The 12032-nt window shown below is 38.1% G+C and overlaps 1 pseudogene; it reads left to right on the top strand.

Moving 5' to 3' along the window:
- The first annotated feature begins 6988 nt into the window (after window positions 1-6988).
- On the top strand, window positions 6989-8564 carry LOC137235393 (NADH dehydrogenase [ubiquinone] 1 alpha subcomplex subunit 9, mitochondrial-like; annotated as a pseudogene).
- Window positions 8565-12032: the final 3468 nt, after the last annotated feature.

Raw genomic sequence — 12032 nt, 5'->3', positions numbered from 1 at the left:
ATGTTTCACCCCACATATATCTTATTCTCTCTTACATACTATATTACAATGGATCATGCCATAATGTGTTGTGTTGTATTCATTTTATGTGTAACATTCACAATTAAATATTATTGTGAGCAACAATGTTGAGATGTTGCCAGATGATTATTAAAAAGTTAATTTGGGGGATTTTATCCTCACATTTTTCATGTTTCACCGCCATCATAATTTTTCTAGCAACTTGACGAGCAAGACGTGCTCAAGTTTGTACGTGATTTATTCTTTAATAAAAAGTATTTTAAATTTCAATTAAAAAGTGTAGTCGACATTTTTAATGCGGCACCATATCTGGCGTAGGAGGCCGCCACGCGATCGTAGGTAATAAGGCATCAATGGCGACTACATTGAGGCGGCGCCCTCCAAGAATAGTTTGGAGGCAATCGAGGGTGAGTTTCGTGCGGCTAGCGAAGCCGTACTCAACAACATGCCGATTTTATGATCAATCGGCAGACAGCGGACCATATCCTCCAAGAATACGAAGCAATCTCAAAACGTAGGGCTAAGTTTATGGGCTCACCATGGCCAGTGCATTCCCACATTTAATCCCTCAAGCCAAGAACTGTGCTAGGTTCATCAAAGAAGTCGGCTACGATAAGGTGCTGTGAAGGAGATGCGCAAGTCACTGTGCAATCCTCAATAAATTATCTATCTACGTTCCGGTAACAGGCACCATTGAGGTACTAACCCGACCATCTCCGGACCTATTGATATGACTACATTGAACCTTCTACGGATTGAATATTAATAATGACCGCAATGCGAAAGTCTGCTAAAATTTACCATTCTCCATGCAATGCTACATATATAAGTTCCCAAGTTTAGAATCAGTAATGAAAAGAGCAAAATTTACTAAAATTTTAACTGGTTGTGGGTAAGGTGTTGATGTCCCCTGTTAACGGAATGTAATGGCAACTGCGACGCAGGGAAAATAATAAAAATCCTATAAATCTACTGATCATTTGTATTTGTTTTAATTAATCCCTCCCTTTCTATGCAGTTGTATGCATACATACATATGGGTTTTGTTCTCCAAATGCTATTTAAAGAAATCAATTGGTATTTACATGAACTGCGAACCCTTTGGTATTTGCCTTCTTAAGTAGATTATCAACAAAGGCATGACAATTTTTCACTAAAAATTTCATACATGTTGTTTATATATTTAATATGGTAGGCAATTTACTTACCCTTTCTGGTGCGATGATCCTGGACAATCGGGCCTGACTAGACGAGATTTATTTTGCTTTAACATAGCGTGCTTAATGCGAACCATATCATGTTAGGGCACAATTTCGATAATGCAACTAATCAAAGAAATGTCGTGCTTGTAATACTGCTATGATAGCAGCAGCAGTTCCCGGTGGCGGCACATAAACAACAGTTGAATTTTTTGCTTCGGCTACCTATTCAATTTTAATTCACATTACATTACCTACTATTGCAATTTTTAATCAATACAAATTAATATAAATTACCGAAGCAAATACTGGCAAACCAAGAAGCGTAGTTCCCCCCTTTTTTGGGAAAATATATCCAACCAATTTTGTGCCGTATTCCAAAGCATGTTGGTTGTGGATAGTACCTTGTTTACCGGTAAATCCTTGGCAAATGACACGTGAATCTGCATTTAATTGTAGGTTTCTTGTTGTTTTGGCATATCCTGAGCTGAATCGCACCCCGGCAGAGATGATATATATTAGAATAATATACAATTTTTTTTTTATTATTTAAAAATACACATACGTATGAATGAAAAGCAGAGAGTAAATAATGTTGCTTTGGTTGTAGTGATAAGAACACTCCCCGGGAGCTATTTAGTACGACCACCTGAAACCTTCTAGGCCATCCCGTCGATTCTATTTAACTTTCAGATTCTAAAAACGGATCTCGACACGCGTCTTTTGATACCACCTTTGTTTAGGTTGTGCACTGTCTTGAAACGTTACCTTTTTTGGTTTTGGAAATCGAATCTTCCAATTCCAATTGGTGGCAAGAGGACTTGGCTGCCTCTAGTTAATGCGCCAGGTTAATTTAGAAGTGCCTAAACAGCTAACACACGTCACACCTAAAAGCCCGTAGCACAAGCACTTTTTTAGTTTTTTAGTTTAATTATTACAGCGAACAACGGGACATTCATATGGCTTAGCAGCTAAAGGCTTGCACTGATATGAATGTTGGAGATTGGAGTTCAATGCTCAGCTCCCGAAAAGCTAGCTGATGAAGAAGTGAAATCAGAAACATGTCCTAGTAACCATCGCCGTTTGTAAACTTAAAATTTTTCTCTAATATCAATTACAAAAACCTTTGTATAAAGCAATATGAGCAAAGCTCGCTATTTAAATACATATGAAAATATTTTGTGTTATACATCTAGTTTATAAGGTTTTCTTAAAAATTTTTGACAAAAATCTTTGCAAACTTTATGCGATTGTTGAATATTTTTTTTTAAATAGAGCATAAAAACTTAGAATAGGAACGTAGGAAAAAGCTTAGAATTATTAGATACTCAAGATTATTTCAGTGTGTGTTGTTCGTTTGTTGTAAAAATTCGTTGCATATTAATTTTCAGATCAAGAATACTCAAAGGTGTCGTGGAATCGGTCTTGTTGATCAATCGCGCGCCGCAATATCCATTGGTGGCAATTGACTGTGTTGGCAAAAGATATGCTGAACTGTAGAGGAAGAAACATTTTTTAAAATTTAATAAATTCAAAAATGATAGTTGTGCTAAAAAGGGGTTAAGTATTGTATGTTAAAGTATAGCAAAGTCTCATCGGCCTTGTCCTGGTGAAAATTGAGATTGAATAGGTCTCATTCTTCATTCTCAGAAACATGTACGAAGGTACCTCGTAAGATATTAAAAGTCCACATCGCTTTTTTTGAAATAACTTAAAAAAAAAAAACTCGCATTCAAACCGGTGTCCTATCTCTACTTCTGTTTAACTTCTACATATCAATAACTATCTTCACCACCAGAAGGAGTCACTATTGTTTCCTACACCATATGGTCGCCAAGCCTAAAGATTACCCACTGGAAGAAGCTACAGGCCTGCCAAAATACTGCCCTCAGAACCGCCACGGGCTGTCTCCTATACCCAGGAACCTGGGCGGTGCCACTTTCCTAGATGTTCTGGTCTCCGCGACGGCAACCCCCCGACGGATTTCATTGCGCCATGTTGCCAGGTCGCACACCCCAATCTACCGGGTACCCCAATGCTTGCCCAAGGACGCCCAGTCCCAAGGCCACAACAGCAGTTGCGTCCTGGCCTTCCTCAACCAAGGCGTAGTAACCCGTCACTTACTCCCAGAGTGGCGACGTCTCCCCCTATGCACTTCAGAATTCTGCAGTTAAACTGTAATGGACTAACTGGGAAGAGCACGGAGATAGTCGATTTCATGAAGCGGCACAACATCCGCATTGCTGCGATTCAAGAGGCTAAACTCACAGCAAGATCTGCACTGCAAACCTGTTCTGGGTATAATGTCCACAGAAAAGATCGCATGAGCGGAAATGGAGGCGGCCTCGCGTTTATCATACACCACTCTGTGCAATATCATATATTTGATCCCGACATCGACTGCAGGGACAGAGTCTTAGAACGCCAAGCCTTATCTGTCGTGTCAGGCGATGCAAACCTAGAAATCATCAACATCTGTATCCTCCCACATGTTGCCCCAGTGGATACCGTCCTAATATCAGCGCCTTGCACACTGGCAACAATCGCATTATCTTAGGCGATTTCAATGCCCATCACGATCTATGGCATTCAAACGCCTTTTTTTGCACCCAACTCCTAAATTGTTTTAAAAGTATACAAAAAGTATACAAAACAAGAACCCTAGGGGAAAAGTATTTAGTACTGAATGGAAAAAAGTGTGCATTCATTTCAAGTTTACATTCATTAAAGATTGGGAATGGTTCCTACATTCCCACTCTATATTGAATTATATTTTACCATTCAATAACACACACTTTAGATTTGAGTTAAGGTATTTTGAGCCATTCAGGAATGGAGATTTATAATATGTAACCAATAAAATCAATTGATTCAATCTTTTCACAGCTCTGTTCCGTAGTTGGACACAATCTTTTCATAATATTACTTAACAATTTAAAATTAGGCATTTTTTTCAAGTTGTATTTTGACTTACCAGCAACAATAGAATCATGTTTAATTGTACGCTGCACAATCATTGTACCATCATGTAACGAAGCTCAGTTTCTTCCAAAAATTGTTCGGCACTGCCACGTAAAATCAATGTACATGTTCTAGCATTAACGCGACCTTTAAATAATTATAAACTATAAAAATAGAATTAATGTCAAACCCACTATAAAACCTTGGAAAATGTTGAAATGTTCACCACCAATTTGACGGTCTTCAAAGTAATCACATTGACCCAAACACTTGAATTAATATCATTAGCTGTAGTCATAACAGCACCACCATAAGCTTTCATTTTACGTTTCAAATCTTCTTCTGGTACCCTAACAGAACATTTCACGATCTGCTAAATACTGTATACCAACATCACCAATTGGTAGTTTAGATAACACAACATGGCGTCGTACTTGGCTAGTTTATTGTTCAGAATACGCCATTCAGCATTAACAATTTTCCGATACTCTTGAACATTATCAATACGTACTTCAGCATTGTCACGCTCAGCCTTGAATTCCCATTCTATATTTAATGCGATTTAAATTTTTTGCATGACGTTGTATCCACCAAAGAAAAGTACAGCGTCCACAAAAATTTTAGAAAAGAAATATTTTTGTTGATGAATAAGTTTGGAGGGCATTGCTGTGGCAGCGCATTTTCCCAATAAAGCACGTTGTTGTTCCATTGATTGGCGCTTCGACATATTCAGCCATGTCATATTTTGGTCATGCATAATTGTAATGCTTTGCGTATAGTTTTAATGATGATACGTGCATGCACGCTTTCCTCAACATATGGCTTAACTTGTTTTAATATTTCACATGCTTAAAGTACTACTGATACTAATATAACAAAATACTAATACTAATATAACAAAAAATTTACCTCAGCATTTTGAGATTTGGCGATGTCGACTAGAGTTTTACGGCTGGATGCACAATATCCAATAGTTTCATAATGGTTGCCCCATCATTTGAAATTGTGGCCCTACCACTGGAATCAACAATATATTTGTCCATACTGTGTGAATCCAATGTAGTGCGTATAGCGTCCACCATTGAATGCGAGGTATTGATGTTGGATATGAGTTGAGGTTCTACCTTAAAAGCTATCGGTACCCAAATATTTTTTACACAAAAACTCATGTACCCAATACCAGTTAAGGACGTTCATATTTATCGACACGCTGTCCGGTGTGGCCCAAATGTTGGAAATATTCAGTTGGCAATGTTGAGAAAAAATATGTATAAATGAACACAAGTAAAAGTGAAACATTTTTTTTACCATCTGTTGTTGCTTTACACATTACATTAACATTGGAAACGACGACCAGCATCTACAAATTGCATTTTAGCATGGCAAACGATTACATCTAATTGGACCCATTTTCACCAAAATTTACAATGGGTGGCTCATATTCACCCTCAACCGTGCGTTCCATTGGTGAGATGGTAAGTGTAAAGGACAAAGCTGTTGTTTTTAATAAATCAGCTGTTGCAGGTATGCAATAAAAAGGCCTGCAAACGAGAAAGATCAATGTAATTGTCAAAAAAAAATTAATTTCTAATATCAATACTTAACGTAACGTGGGGGGTTACCCAGATATTGTACAACATATTTTGTGGTCACCAATGTTGGTAACAAACCCTGTTCATTAGTAATAAAAGCACCACCAGCGCTATTTTGATTTTCAACGATAACGCTTATAGGATTAGGCATCTGATCGGGATTTAAACGGCGTTGGGCTACTGTTGCGGCTGTTGATATATACCAGTACCAGGTGCAGGTGGTTGCTAAACAAAATAATACAAAAATAATCATCAGTAATATTTGAAATATATTAGTTGTATTAGCATACATTATAACCATGACGTCCGGGTATTGGGGGTTGACCCGGCATGGGTGGCTGACTGGGCATTGGCGCCTGTTCAGGTTGTGTTGGTGGCATCATTTAACCACCTGGTGCATTTGGTTGTTATAGATAGCCTGACGTTGAGGTTGTGGAGGGCAACCAGGTGGACCAGGTTGAGGTGAATAGCCTGACTGTTGTGGCATTGGCAGATAGGTTGTTGCTGCTGCTGTCGTGGCATTACATAAAAATGGCTTTTCGTTCGAATTCCGGAAATAGCTTTCACAACAGTGGACTTACCGTGCACAATCCTGCCAATATTGATTGTTGCCTGACGCGAAATTACCTCTGGTGATAATGGGAACACATTTTCGATATCCTGTAAATAATAGTTTTTTATTAATTCAAATTATATTAAAGCAAATCCTACAACAGATTGAACGACGCAGATTTTGTAGCACCAGTAATTAAAATGAATGAATGGGTGTGTAGCGATATGGGAAAATGATGTTAGATTTCCCAGAAAATGGCTTTTCCCATATCGCATTAAAACTTACTTGATTTTGGTTCCTTTGATCTTCTGTTTTTCTGTGTGTGATTTGTGGATTTCCTCTGACAACCTTCCAATTTTAAAAATCAACAATTATAGAAAAACTTGTGTGAACGGTATATAATGAAAATTTCTTTTATTGTAGTTTGAAAGTGATTTCCCAAAATTTGTTGGCATGCAAAAAATAACGTCAAATTTTGACATTTATAAATTAGACGTGGGGTTGTTTATCGTGTAATTGCAGCTTTTTAGTTAGGAACGACGGTTTGGAAACTTTTCGGAAATTATACCCAACTCAACTGCCTTAGAAGACCATTTTCGGCACTGCTACAACAACAACAACAACACTATTTTCGGGAGCGAGCAAATAGGAATTAACGAAACATGGCCTCAGTAATATTGCAACGCAAAGGGCAGTTAGCAAGTAAGTAAATGAAAGCCAATCAAAATAAGAAAATGATAAATATAAAAATTATGTAACTTCTTGAGCTAAAACCATCCATTTGTTTATATGTTTAAATTTACTCTCTTTAGAACAACAAGGCACTACATCTTTAAGTGTATTCTGCGTACGTCAATCCCCTTCAAGTTCATCCGATGCTCCGCGTCCTCTCAAAACCACTAACCTGAGTTCTATGCGACGGGGCACCGGCGGACGCAGCAGTTTCAATGGCATTGTTGCAACCGTCTTCGGATGTACCGGCTTCGTGGGACGATATGTGTGTAATAAGTTGGGTAAATCCAGCAGCCAAATGATTTTACCCAATCGTGAGGTCACGGCGAGGCCATACGTCTCAATGTATATGGCGATTTAGGACAAGTCCTGTTTTAATTTTTTGATTTAAGAGACGAAAAGGCTATTCGTGATGCTGTAAAATATTCAAATGTGGTAATTGATTTAATTGGTGAATTTTAGACAAACAATTTTAAATTTAATGATGTTCTTGGTGCTTGGTTGCTTTGGATTATTTAACAATTCTGTACTGAGTGCGCGCATAACTATCCCATTCAAATAAGATTTCCAAGGAAGCTGGCGATGAGCGGTTAATTAATTTATCCGCTCTGAATGCTAACCCCGAACCAATAAGCTATGTTAACGAAGGGGCAGTCACTTTTTGAAGAGCAAATACCATGGTGAATGCGCAGTGCGTGATGAGTACCCTGACGCAACAATTATTAGCCCAGCAGACATCTATGGTTCAGATGATCGTTTTCTACATTACTATGCTCACGTATGGCGGCGTTAGTTCCGTGGTATGCCACTTTGGTATGCTGGGGAACGTACTGTAAAGCAACCAGTTTATGTATCTGATGTTGCGCAGGTTATTTTCAATTGCGCTAAGGATCCTGATACCGCTGGAAAAGTTTACCAAGCTGTAGGGTGAGTTTTAGCTAACATTTTTTATTATTAGCTTTTAAGCTATAAAGCTTTGTATTTCGCCTATTAACCCCTTGAATCCCTACTATGGCTAATTGTAGCGAAGTTAGTTCGAGGATAGCCTGGTGTTGTTTTTGTAGCGATAAAGACACGCCTCGAAGGCCTGTTGTGTTGATGGTCCTTGGCCGGATGCAGATGCGATACTTTCCGGTAACAAGCACCATTAAATTACTGGCCCGACCATCTCGGGAACGATTTGGTATGACCACATTGAATCTTCAAGCCATCCCGGCAGGTAAGGAGAGTAAGAATAACATAGATTAGAAGATATATTGTTTCCTATTCCAACTTACCTGTCCCTAGCTTTATCATAAAAGAAATCAAGGCAGTCCCTGCAATTACCGTATACTAAAATGTTTTTTATCTTTACAGACCCAAACGTTATCAGCTGAGTGAATTGGTTGACTGGTTCCATCGTGTGGCTATTGGCGCTACGACATGCGTTACGATGATGCCGATGACTGCAGAATAATGACCACAGATCGATTAGCTTTGCAACAGAATAAACGCCTACCTCCCTGATCTCTCCAGTTTTTTCGCCGGTCAAAACCTGGCATTATCACTGTAGCAATTTATGTAATTCAAGTTTATGAAGAAAAAAATGTTTTGTCATATTTTTTCAGTCGAAGATTTTTCTTACCATAATTTAAACTGTTTTCTGTATCGCTTAGTATAATTTCAAATAAATTAGTATTATAAAACCGTGAGATTATAATAGGTTATGGGCGACCTAAAAGATCACGGGACATTCAGTAAATATGAAAGTCCGAATTTTAAATGCGACGACATTGATGTTATAGCGATAACCACACTTCTCGACTTCTAGGCCATTCCGCCCCAGCCCCTAGTTCCATGAGGAACTTGGGGTCGCCAATGCCTCGGATGCTAAAGAAACTTGGTTCGCCACGGGTAGGTGAGGTTGACAATTGGGTTGGAGAAGCTATGGTAATTCCTTACTTTAGCTCACAACTGCTAAAACTAGTCCAAAAATATTGCGAGGTGTCAAAGACGCGTTATGATCCCAGGACCACGAATCGGAAAGCGGAAATTAAATAATTAGTTTCTGTCAAAAGATATTTCCAAAACGGAAAAATAGCCGTGGGGAGTTCCGAAACCGGGGGTGGGATCCAAAGTAATTTTGCGCAGATCACCTTTCCTGGGTGGGTCCAACACCGGTTTGGAGACCAAAACTATATTTGCGCAAAACACTTTTACCCAGCTTTTCTTGTGGGTTAACAAAATCATCAAAATTACAACAACCACATGAAAATTTTGTAATTTGTGATCCTGGGCCCAAAGCACGTCTTTTGACACCCCTCCCAATAATTTCGCACGAGTTTTAGCAGTTGTGAGCTAAAGTAAAAAATTACCCTATGATTTAATCAAATTATATATTTGAAACAATGGAAACAACTGAAAATTTTACACGAATACTACTCTTATGATTTGCCCAAGTAAATCTGATTCTCAGGCTCCAAATAGTATTTTTTTTAATATACTTATGCTTTATTTTTTTTACAATGTAGCTATTGGTTACTGTTAATTATACTTACCAACAAAGGCTTTTAACTCATAGTCAACACCACAAGATTTACCCGTATCGCCAGGCGCGGGTTGTAGTAACACAGAAACTGGACAATAAGGAGGAACTTCAAACGTTCAGTTTGTTGTGGCGGATATATTTGCTCATGCGCTAAATACAAGTCTTTACGAAATGTTAGACCAAGCACGTCCAAATACTCTCGTCCATATCTGAAAGCGGCAAGTACTTGTCCAAACACATTGCGATCTTTTTTCGGGATCGATGAAAACTACCCGTCGATAGGATCAACATGTGAAATGTGGTCGACGAAATCACGATGGGACTTTTTGGTGGTAAAGTTCCTTTAAACTTAATTCCTATTTTGGAATTCTTAGAAATATTGCAATCACCACCTTGATTGACCCACGGGTACCTCCGTAACGGGGGGTGGAATCCATAGTATTTTTGCGCAAAATACTTTTCTGCGTTGGCGGCCTTCGGCCGCGCTTATAAAAAATAACCCTGGGCTACGCCATGCCAAGTCCGGGTGTGTGGTATAACCGTGGCTACCGCCACGGTGATGCACAATTTTTTTTGTGGGCACGAACACAACAACAATCACATGAAAATCACCAACTTCAACTGAAAATATCTCCGGACAGAGATAAAATTTTTACTTCCCGCCTTCAGATTATTGTTCTCGAAATTAATACGCGAAACTGCATGTAGGAATTGAATTATTCACTGTACGCAGATGCTACAAAAAATGCAATAACCTACATCCATTAAAACTCACTTGATTTTGGTTCCTTTGTGGAAAATATAAATGCAAATACCGTAGCGCACACAACACTTAATTTAAATGTAGTTTTTATTATATCCGAAATTATTTGTAAATAACTTTTATTGCTCTGCTGTTGCGTTTCAAGCTGAAAATAACAAATGGCGGATTCGCAGAAAATTTTTGTGACGTATTTTAGGGTACATAGCATGTAAGAAAAGGCAAGCATATATGTATCGGGCATTTCAATTAGGCCATCTCATTCTGCCATACTAACAATTGTGGAACAATGTGGGATATTTTGTTGTTGGTCGCCATTTTTGGTCACTAGATTTTTGCTGGGTAGGTACGATGAAATGGACTGATCACAAAAGGGCCCGGCGCCCTGTACAAATTCTACTAAACGATTTACGTGTTCCATCGACACAGATATCAGTAATTTTACATGTAAATATACGGGTACATTTTTGCTGGGAGGTGCCATTGTTTTTAAGCGCTTTGGATACGGCTTATGCTAGTGTTATTTATCAGCGTATTAGTTATCCCTTGTATAACCTTGTAGAAGTGCTGAATATGTGGCGAAATACTGTGATACATTGCTGAAAAAGCCTAAGACCACCGAAGGGGAAATTTACCAAAAAATCACCAATAACGTTACGATATTTAAATACACCGAAGATAAAGATTTCTATCAAAAATTCTATAGCTGACTGTTAGACAATAAAAAAAAAAAATGTAAGGCGCGAGAACCTCCGAAGAGATCTAAGGCCGAGCTTCTCTTCCAATTTGCGTCGTGCTCCTCTTGATTTTCCCTACAAATTGGCCGGAGGGGACCTACATGTTTTATGCCGACTCCGAACGGCATCTGCAAGGCAGATGAGTTTTCAATGAGAGCTTTTCATGGCAGAAATACACCCGGAGCGCTTGCCAAACACTGCCGAGGGGCGACCCCGCTTAGAAAAAATTTCTTCTAATTGAAAAACCTTATTTCTAAAATTTTGATGTTGCTTTGCCCGGGAGTTGAACCCATGGCATACGGTCTGATAGGCGGAGCACGCTACCATCACACCACGGTGGCCGCCTGTGTTAGACAATAGGTTAGTTAAAAATGTGAAATAAAATTAAGAAACCGAAAATAAATGCAAATTTATACAAATTTATTCTTGAGCAATCTCAAGTTATGTATGCTGAGGAAGCTATAATCAACAGATTGTAGGTGTGTTATATCGTCGGTCCAATGCCAAAGAAACGAATGTGCATATTTTATGTGTTGAGAAAAACGCGTAAGAAATTGTTAAAAAGAAGAGATTTAATTAATACAGATTTAATTTTGTATTTTTCAACCAATATTGGAAGGTTTACTTTTGTAAACCACTAGGTATTGTTAATTGAAAAATGATTTTTAAATTTAATTATTAAATTATGGATGTTTTCGTCCGATTTTTTTGAAATACAGCAGCTGTTTATTTTATCTTCTAAACGTTTCGACGCATATTCGCGTCTTCGTCTGGAAGGCTTTAATAAATATTCAAAAAACAAGATATTTATTACAATCTAATTACATCTTACATTGAAACAAATAACATTTTTTTCCATAATACACTTATTAAGTTAACAATTATTTAAATATCACATCTTGGTATAATAAATGCGAATTTATATATTGTAACGAATTTACTGTAAATCC

The sequence above is a fragment of the Eurosta solidaginis genome, chromosome X (genome assembly GCF_040869045.1).
Source record: "Eurosta solidaginis isolate ZX-2024a chromosome X, ASM4086904v1, whole genome shotgun sequence".
Classification (NCBI taxonomy): Eukaryota; Metazoa; Arthropoda; class Insecta; order Diptera; family Tephritidae; genus Eurosta; species Eurosta solidaginis.
Note: the sequence above shows the minus strand (reverse complement) of the source record. Positions and strands in the feature narration are given on the sequence as shown.